Below are 10,732 nucleotides of genomic sequence, written 5' to 3' on the forward strand. Positions count from 1 at the left end.
ACAGAGGGAAAAAAAAGCAAAAAACAAACAAAGTATCCTAAGTTCTTAATATTTAGATCAGTTGGCTTTATTATAATATTGAATCTCTAATCCATGAACATAGTCTATTCCTTCTTTATTAGACCTTCTGTAATTTCTTTCATAATACTTTCCTGCAGATTTTTCATTAGACTTATGGTGGCATTTGCTATTTGGGGATCCTATTATAAATGGTATGATTTTATTTTCTTTTCAATTGTTGCTCATATATAGGAATACAATTGATTTTTGTATGTCAACATTGTATTCAGTGACTTTGCTGAATTTACTTAATGATTCTAATAGTTTTGCTATAAATTATTTAGTCTCTAAGCACACATTTACAGATACTGACAGTATTGTACCCTCCTTTTGAGACTTCATAGATTTTTTTTTCTTGCTATACTTTAGGAAAACGTTGAAGAAAAGTTATCCAGGAATCTCGACTCATTTCTAATCTCAAGGGATGGCTTTTGTATTTTACCTTTAAGCATAGTGATTGCAGCAGATCTTTTTAAACAGATGCTTTTTGTCAGATTAAAGAAATGCTATATTCATTTTAATAAGTAAAGATTTTCTCAGAAATGTATATTGAATTTTATCGAATGCTTTATCTACATCTTTTGATATAGCCACATGGTTTTTCTCCTTCATTCTATTAATGTGATAAATTACAATTGCTGTCTTTTGATTATTAAGCCAATCCTGTATCTCTGGAATTAACTCAGATTGGTTGTAATTTGTACCTTTTATAAATCACAGATTTGATTTGCTAATATTTTGAAAAATAATTTAAAATTTATATTCATGAAAGAGATCAGCCTGTAATTTCTGTCTTGTGATTTCCTTGCATTATTTTGAATTATATCTGGCTTTACACATTTTAAAATGTCTCTTGTTTTCCTATTCCTGAAAGAACTGTATAAAATCAGTTATTTATTTATTAAAGTTTGAAAAAATTATTGGTGAAACCATCTGGGCCTGGAGTTGTCTTTAGGGGAAGGTTTTTAATAATGAATTCAATTTTAACAGCTATTGAGCTATTCAAAATTCCTATTTCTCTCTATTAATTTTGATAAGATCTATTTTTATAAATTATGAAATGTATTGGCATGAAGTTATTGAAAATATCTTCTCACTTTTTTAATGTAAGGAGAATCTGGAATAATGTCCCTTTTTTCATCCCTAATGTGATAATTTATGTGTGTTCCCCCCACTACATACACACACAAATATTAAATACATAGCCTTCCTCGGGGGTAACATATTTTATTAGCCCTTTCAAAAAACAACATTTAATTTTGTTGATTTTCTCTGTTATACATTTGTCGTCTATTTCATTAAATTCCTATTTCTACTATCTTAAAGTTTAATTGTGTTTTATATTCCCAACTTCTTCGTATGAATAGTCACATCATTATTTTCAGCCTTTTTTCTTTTCTAACATATACATTTGAGGCTATGCACTTCCTTTAAGCACATTTCTTAATAGGCCATATTTTATTATCATTTCATTCATTTTTGTGATTAATTTCTAGCTCAATTTCACTGTAGTCAAAGACTATGATTTTAATAGTTTACAGTTGGTTGATACTACTTTATGGTCCAGCACATAATCAGTTTGGAAAACGTTTCATGTGTACTTAAAAAGAAGGCATGTTCTGTGCTTGTTTGGTGAGTCTCCGCTGTATTATAGTAATTCAAATTGCTAGGCCTGTTGTTCAGGCATTCTATAGCCCTCCTGACTTTTTGATAGTTTGTTTATCATTTACTTATACTGTTAAAACCTTCCACTATGATTCTGGAATTTTAAACACATCATTTTATCATCTTCTGACTTCCATCGGTTCTTTTGAGAAGTTCGCTGTTAGTGTTGCTCCTTTGAAAGTAATATCCTTTTAAAAATCTGATTACTCTTAAGTTTTTTACTGTCTTTCATTTTTAGCAATAATATAGAAGACCATGAGATATCCAGATGTATTTGTCTTATGTTTACCCTACTGGTGTTTATTAGGCTTCTAGAATCTGTGTCTGGATATTGTTTTTCTGTTCAGGGAAACTTTGGATATTATCTCTTCAAAATTTGCTTCTGTTTCATTCTCTTTCTCTCCTTTGCTTTTGTGGTTCTAATGAGAGTCAGAGACTCCAGTTCCACGTATGTTAGGCCTTCCCTGGACACCTCACAGCCTACAACTAGAAAAGTTTCAGGGGCTGCAGCTGCCCCAAGGGAACGCACCGATTGGCATGCTCACAGCCCACCTTACCATGTGCCTCCTTGGGAAGTTCTTTCATAAGGTTTCTATCATGGGCTTCACCCAGGTCAACCCTTTATGTTTCTCCCTAACCACACTCTGGAATGCCTCTTTGTACCAAAGACAGTTCTGCTCTCTCTTGTTTGGGCCCCACAATGCAACCTGCCTTTAAACTTGGGCCCAGAAAGAAGACTCCCTGAGCAACTGGGGAGAACTCTGGGTCTAGGCTTTGTGTTTGTCAGCTTCAGGCTATCTAAGTGGCATACCAGGAAAAAAAAATAGAATTAGTAAGGAGAGCAGAATAATGCAAATTTGGAGTTTAAGAACTGCACGTTTTTCTCCATGGGAGGATAAGGCACTATAATCCCTTTTGGTCCTGAGTAGAGTCTCATCTTGGTCTTTAAATGATGCCAAAAATAATTTTATTTTTTTAAAAATTCTTGTCTTAACCATCTTCTTTTCCAAACAACAGAAAAAGTAAGCAAATTTTACATATTTTGTTTATTGTTCCTTGTGCTCTCCTTGTAATAACCCTGTGATACAGATTCATTATCTCTATTTAGAATGGGAAAAATAGGCTCAAGTAACAGAGGCAGTAAGTGGAATAGGCAGGGTTTGAACTCAGGATTGCCTGTCTCTTTTCAAGTCTGGGCACTTTCAGTGCTGCAAAAATCCCACCTCCTTAGTTCTCTCCCTTTCCTCTCCACTCTCCATTTTTTCTTCCATCAACACATTCAGTAGATCTAATAAAAATCAGGTGACACAGGACAAGCATCACACTGCTGCAAGCTTCCCCACGTAGATCTGACTTGGATTTTAAAAAGATGTCCGTGGAGGGGCACACAAAGAGCTCTAGCTTGTCTCTCTCGTTATCAGGTTTTGATGCTTTTGCTTGAATTTGTGACAGCTGTGTTGCTGCAGCTCCTCCTCCGATTCTCTCACCCTTTCCCTTCTCAGTGATTCAATACAATTTCTGTGTTTGTGATCTTCAGGGGAGCTGTTCTTTTTTTCATGCAACAATGAACCTTCAGGGAGGGCAAGAGCTAAGACACTTGTTTAATAAAAATGGAGACACTTTTTACAAAGCAAGCAAGAGGAGAGAGGAGTTAGGGTCACAGATGGCCTGAAGAAAGCGAGCTCTGGCCCGGGAGTTGGTTTTTGTGTGTGCTCAGAAGCCGCTGGAAGTGTGTGCTCACGTGCTTGTGTGCATTTTGCTGGCTGCAGTCATGAACATAACCAAAGAAGGGGCTGGGTGGATTTGACAAGGGTGGGCAGAGGAGGAGGGATCCTCAGGTGGAAGGCAGAGACGGGGGCTGTGTCTGTGGCAGAGCTTGTAGCTGTTTGGGAGCATGCTGATTGACACATGATTCCAAGCAGGCCATCACCCATGGGCGCATCATCCTGCCATTCAGCCTTAAGAGACACTGTGCTTATTCATGTGGAAGGCCTGGCTCGGGCTGGCCTCTGCCTCATTGGGCAGGCCGCCACGGCCATCAGCCGTCATCATTCCAGAGGCCTGTCACACGGCCCGACACCCACCACAATTCCCAGGAACTTGAGAAACACGAAGTTGCTTTTCAGCATCTCAGGATCTGTGGAGGAGCCCAGCACCTCTTGTCTCCTTCCTGGTGCTCCCTCTGGCCCAGCTGCCCACCCGGGGCCCCTGCACCCCTGACAAAACAGAAAGCCCTTGCCGGCCCCCAGCAGCCAGAGACTGGGATTCTGTTTTCCACTGCAGTTCACTCCTAAGTCAGGTGTGAGGACTGGGGCTGAGGTGAGGCTGGTAATCAGCTCGGCAGCCCTGATTGCATCTTAATAACAAATGCAAAGCACCCAGAGCAGCAATTTGCAGTCATGGGAAAAATCAGCAGGTCCCTGGGATTTGACAGGAAGTAAACACTCTCCAGACTCCAATTTGGGGGAGAAAAAAATATTTGTAAGAGTACCCTGGCACTGCTTAGAGCTGTGAGGGCAAGAAAGTAGAAGAAGAGATTATAGCTAGACTGAGGGAAGGGAGGCTGAGGCCAGAGCCCAGATAACTTCACCCTGCCTCCTCCTTCTCTTTCTCCTCCTCCTCTTCCTCCTTCCCCTCCCCAGTCCCATCCCTCCCCTCTCTGCCTCCCTATGTGAGAAAGAATATCACATTCTCTTCCTGTTCCTTCTACCAAACACCCACCAGGAACAAACAGAAAAGACCCCCACCAATAAAAACTGGCCAAACAAGCATACTCAAGTCAAAGTATCTCTGGTTGAGGGGTCCCCAGGTAAAGGCGCATTTTTCCCCACCAGTCTTTTCTTACTGTGCACACACCGAGCCAAAGCGGGACTGGAACCTCATCCATAAAATATCCCTGTCCTGCCAGGAGATTTTTCTCCTATAACCTCCTTGAAATGGAAAGGAATACTTATCCCCATTAGAAGGTGGAACGTTTTTCACAGTGTCAATTTTTCTTCCTCTTTGAGAATGTTCCCCCCACCGAACACACATATTTTTCTTACATGTAATTTGATTTGGATGGTTTCTTGACCTGCATCCAAATCGAGCTGTGGGTAATTATTACTGTCACTATTGTTATTAATACTGATATTTATCATAATCTCACAAATGGCAGGGACAGCCCTTAATCTTGCTATTTAATTTGGTTGAAAGGAAAATGTGAAGCCCTGGCCTCCCTCCCAGTTTATTCTCTTTTACCAACTTCCTACTATGTGAATAATTAGCCCAGTTTCCAGAGATCTCGAGTCAGTATAACTCTGAATTGCATTCAGAGGATAAAGTAGGATGAAAGTGACAAGAGGTCAGATTTCTCTCATTAAAATGAGAAACTATCTGATTGTTAGATGTCTTGTGAGGTAGTAAGCTCCCCATCACTAGAAATATTCAGCTAGAAGCCGAAAGGCTGTCTGTTAGGTGTCGGGTATGCTGTTTTAGGAAGGGATGAATGAGGACTGTGGTTCTCACATTTTAGTTCTATCAGAATCACCTGGAAGGCTGTTTACTGATTTCTGAGTCCCACCCAGAGTTGCCGATTCAGTCAGTCTGAGGCAGGGCCCGAGAGCTTGCATTTCTTTCTTTTTTTTTGAGATTGGAGTCTCACCCTCTTGCCGAGGCTGGAGTGCAGTGGTGCAATCTCAGTTCACTGCAACCTCTGCCTCCTGGGTTCAAGCGATTCTCCTGCCTCAGCCTCCCAAGTAACTGAGATTACAGGCACCCACCACCACGCCCAACTAGTTTTTTGTATTTTTAGTACAGACAGGGTTTCACCATGTTAGCCAGGCTGGTCTCGAACTCCTGGCCTTGTGATCCACCCACCTCAGCCTCCCAAAGTGCTGGGATTACAGGCATGAGCTTGCATTTCTAACAAGATCTCTGCGGTTGCTGGCCAGAGGGCATGGGTACTTTGAGAGCCACTGAACTAAGGGGAAGGTCAGTGTAGGTCGTTTAAAGCTTTCCTCCTGCTCTAAACTTTTATGATGCCATGTGTGATACTATAATTTTATATTATGATTTTATATATGTGTGTATACACACACACATATTGATTTTCATCTGCAGTTCCTGAATCATAACACCCATAACCCTTATTGCAGTCTTTTGTTATAATGTTGGGGTGTTTTAGACCTCAGAAACAGGCCTCTGGAAATAGAATCTCTCTCTCCGACCTCCTCCTCTCCTCCTTTTACCTGCCCAAGGCAGGACTCTAATCTGACTGTGGATCAAAAAGACCCTCATTCCAGAGAGGGTCTTGCCCCATATCCTAGACGAAGGAATGCTATGCAGAGACCAAGAAAAGTCTCAACAGACAGGCCTTGCTGGGTTTAGATCATGGGCTTTTTATCCAGTTACATTTCTCCACGGTTGTCAACCATGCCTATGTAACGTCAATCATGCCTGTCGGAAGCCTTCATAAAAAACCGAAAGGACAGGGTTCAGAGAGCGTCTAGATAGCTGAACACGTGGAGGTTCCTGGAGGGTGGCACGCCCAGGGATGACACCTGGAAGCTCCACGCCCCTTCCCCCACACCTCTCCCTATGCTTCTCTTCATTCCTATCTTTTATAATAAAGTGGTAAACACAGGTGTTTCCCTGAGTCCCGTGAGCTGCTCCAGCAAGTTAATCCAATCCTAAGAGGGGGCTATGGGAACCCCAACTTGAAGAGAGTAGATCAGAAGTTCTGGAGGCCTGCTCACGTCACAGGTGTGTGAAGTAGGGGCAGTCTTGGGGACTGAGTGAGCCCTCCATCTGTGGAATCTGACACTGTTTCCAGGTAGGGAGTGTTGGAATTGAATTAGAGGACACCCAGCTGGTATCTGCTGTCGGTGCGGGGAGAAAACCCACACATTTGGTTACAGAAGCCTTCTTCTGTGTTGATCGTTGGGGTGTGAGAGCAGAGGGAAAATGTTCTGAGACAGGTTTTCCCCAAATACCATCAAGTGAGAATTATTTAAGAAGTGACCGAGAGTAATTGGCTCAGGTTGAAGGGATAAGATGTGGCAGTTCTCTCACTAACTTCATATAGGCATTTACCAGAAGGACAACTTTTGTTTTCTTCTCTGAGCACTGTCCTGTCTCCATAGATCTATCCCATAGATGCTTCTAAGCCTGCTTTTCCTTCCTGTTGTCTCATTTAGCAGGAGACCTCCCACTGTTTCATTCAGTTCGGGAGGGAAACCACACTTACTCAGACAGATAAGCCCTTAGTTTTTACTCTCCCTGTAAAAACTGTACATGTTCTGGCTCCGATGCCTTAAAACAAAAATAAAACAACACATAAGTCCTTTTCCCTGACACACGGTGAACACAACACGGTAACACCACCTTATCTGGTGATCTCTGTTACAAAGTTTCATTTGGGACTGTGAAGTCACCTGGAACAATGTTTAGTGCACACTGTATAGGAATCCCATGGGCAGCTGTAGCGGGGAATACGGAAGAGAAGCAGTCCCAGTCATGCCTTGTAAGACATGATCTTGCATGTGGGCTTCAGGGCTACAGAGCAGCTTCCATGCACATTATCATACATGATGCCCAAAACACCATGATATACAAAACAGGTATCATTAACTGCATCTTATTGATAAGAAAGGTAACACTTGGAGAGTTTCTACATTGCCAAAAGGTCACAACAAACACTGTAGAAGAAAAATTCAGGTTTTCTGACTGTTGGAGCGATCTTTTCATCTACCTCACCAAGTTGCTCTTGGAAACAAAGCAGTGGAGTGGCAGGACAGGGATGATAGCGCCCAAATGAGAATTTTTGCAGCACTAGGTAGGGACAGAGTCTGGACAACCACCAGCTCCCACCTCCTTCTCCCCAGTCTATCTGGGAAACTTCCCTCCCTCATCTGCCCATCCATCTATTATAGATAGCCATCCATCCGTCTCATTTTAAAGATGAAGAAACAGGCCCAGAGAGGTCAAATGTCTTGCCCAGGATCACACACCTGCTTAATAGCAGAGTCAGGACTAAAACTAACCTGAACTCAATCTTTTTTTTTTTTTTTTTTTTTTTTTTTTTTGAGATGGAGTCTTTCTCTGTTGCCCAGGCTGGAGTGTAGTGGCATAATATCAACTCACTGCAACCTCCGCCTCCCGGGTTGAAGTGATTCTCCTGCCTCAGCCTCCTGAGTAGCTGGGATTACAGGCAGCCACCACCACGCCCAGCTAATTTTTGTATTTTTAGTAGAGATGGGGTTTCATCATGTTGGCCAGGCTAGCCTCGAACTCCTGACCTCAGGTAACCCACAGCCTCGGCCTCCCAAAGTGCTGGGATTGCAGGCATGAGCCACTGCACCCGGCCAAACTCAAGTCTTCTGATGCTCAATACTGACTATATACTGGGTCACTTTTCATGAGAATGGCAGTATGATCTTTGGGCAAATTTGCTAATGTACGTTTTCCGTTACCTGTGTCCTTCCCCTTTATTCTAGAAGTAGCTCAATATGTCATGCTTATCGCCTGAGTGAAGGAGGAAGAAGAAAATAATAAAATCACCTGAGAGGGTACGTGGGGTGTTACATTTAAGTTTAGCTTAAAGCTGCCTCCTTACATATTTTAAGTTCAGCCTAAAGGTTTCTTCATGCACAGTGAACTGTAACCTACCTGAATGTGTAAACAGACTATAACCTACTCTCATGCCAATCACTGAGTTTCTCGGCCAATCACAGGTGGCCAAATGCTCAAACCCTTTTCAAATAAGGCGCACACCAAGATGTAACCAATCCAGCTGTTTATGTATCTCACTTCCATTTTCTGTACATCACTTTCCTTTCACTTTCTACAAGTCTTTTTCAACGAGGCCTAGAGCCTCTCTGAACCTGTTGTGGTTTGGGGGCTGCCTAATTCACAAATCATTCGTTGCTCAATTAAAATTTGTTAAACTTAATTTGTCCAACGTTTTTCTTTTAACAGGAGTGCCAGGTAAATATTTTTGCAGGGGACAGGGAACTGTCCATATAGACAGTTTGGGTCACCTCAAATCAGCATGTCTGCAGCAGCAGTATGGCAGTCCTATCTCATAGAATTCTGAGAAATAAATTCTGCTTCATCCAGTGGGAGGAATCTGCTTACAGGTAACACTTCTAGAACCAAAGCCCAGCACTGGGGCCTTGGACAACCCTATAGGTGCGAGGTCTGGGCCCTTCAAGTGTATGATAGACCCCTGCAGTAAAGAGTCAGACAGGGCTGGGCGCGGTGGCTCATGCCTATAATCCCAGCACTTTGGGAGGCTGAGGCAGGCAGATTGCCTGAGCACAGGAGTTCGAGACCAGCCTGGGCAACATGGTGAAACCCTGTCTCTACTAAAATACAAAAATTAGCCGGGCATGGCGGTGTGTGCTTGTAGTCTCAGCTACTTGGGAGGCTGAGGCAGGAGAATTGCTTTAACCCAAGAGGCAGAGGTTGCAGTGAGCCGAGATTGTGCCATTGTACTCCAGCCTGGGCAACAGAGGGAGACTTTGTTTCCAAAAAAAAAAAAAAAAAAAAAAAAACAGAATCAGATATTGCCCCCCCAAAAAAACCAGAATCAGATATTGCCCCCCCCCAAAAAAAACCAGAATCAGATATTGCCCCAAAAAGGAAAAATGAATATGGGGCCTATGGATGCTTCAAGAACCGGAAGAAGACTTAGAAATGTTCAGAGAAAATACTTCAAAGTGTAGGGTCTCCGGAGGGTTAGGGCCTGGTGCGGGAGTCCTGTTTATTCAGCCCTAGGGGCAATACTGCTCCAGATCAAAGAAGGGGAAGAAAGTCAATATGATCTTGGGGACTCAAAGCATAAAATGTATATGATGATATAAATGTAAGGTTTCCCCACCCTGGGACTGGATAGATTCCCTGGGTCTGAAAGTGAGGGAGAGGAGCATGGGAGGGAAGGGAAGGGAGGGAAGACTGAGATGCTCCTGGCTCCTGAGTTTTGTAGGAAAGAGAAGAAGGAACAATACCCTGCGTGCAGAGAGGATCACCCTCCTGGACCTAGGGAAAGCCTTGAGGGATAGTAAGTCCCACCCACTCCCTACCTGTTTTCACCATGCCTGGCAAGGTCAGGTGCAGAGGAAATGTCGTGAGGTGAGTCTGGGGGGCAGGCTGGAGGCAGCCTCTCAGAAGCTCTCTCCCCTAGGGTGTGCTGGGCCAGTGATACGTTTTTTATGCTCCCAAGAGGGTGCAGGCGTGGCAGAGAGAAAGAGAGAGGAGAGAGGCAGACAGAACCCTAAGAAGTAGTCAGCAACAAAGGCATCCTGGCAGAGAGCTGGGTGAGGAAGAAGGACCTCTCTGCAGAGGCCAGGACAGAGCCGTGACGGCACCCAGGTTCAGATTACCCTGCTCTCCTCCTCCCCACACCCTCTACATTTCAGTACTATCTACCTCCTGGGGTGCAGATGTCACTTTGAAGAAAGAGAGGAGGATCCTTGTCTGACTAGATTTTCATCATTTGGCTAAACAGGGGCTCAAAATAGAAATTAAATAGTTACCAAAAACAAAAAAGAAATTTTAAAAAACCTCTACTTTTTGCACATCTCAAATTTTGATGTAGCATTATACCTACCACGAGAGGCTCAGTGAAAAGCAGCAGCTAAAATCCTGGAGTGTGTGGATGGATAAGAGCCCCAGGGAGCCGTTTTGTCCCTGAGACACGAGCGATGGCTGGGCAGAAGAAAACGGACTCTGGGAATTCTTGGGTGTTTCATGTGTATCTTGAGATTCTGGATCCTGGTCTCTTGCATCTCTTAGGGGCCTGTGATGTTGAAAGGCCAAAGAGAAGGTGTTGTATCGAGCTCTCTATCCTGTCCTCTCACTCTCACCCAGCCTCCTACAAAAGGATATGAAAAGCATGTAAGAATGCGTAGTAGCATCTTTGCTGCAGGGATTTGGTCTTAAAGGCTGTGGGGTCAGTGGCTTAGCTCCAGCCCGAACAAGGTATCAACAGGAAGTCAAGGTCCAGGAACGATGGGCCCCCAGCCTC

The sequence above is a fragment of the Rhinopithecus roxellana genome, chromosome 4 (assembly GCF_007565055.1).
Source record: "Rhinopithecus roxellana isolate Shanxi Qingling chromosome 4, ASM756505v1, whole genome shotgun sequence".
NCBI lineage: Eukaryota > Metazoa > Chordata > Mammalia > Primates > Cercopithecidae > Rhinopithecus > Rhinopithecus roxellana.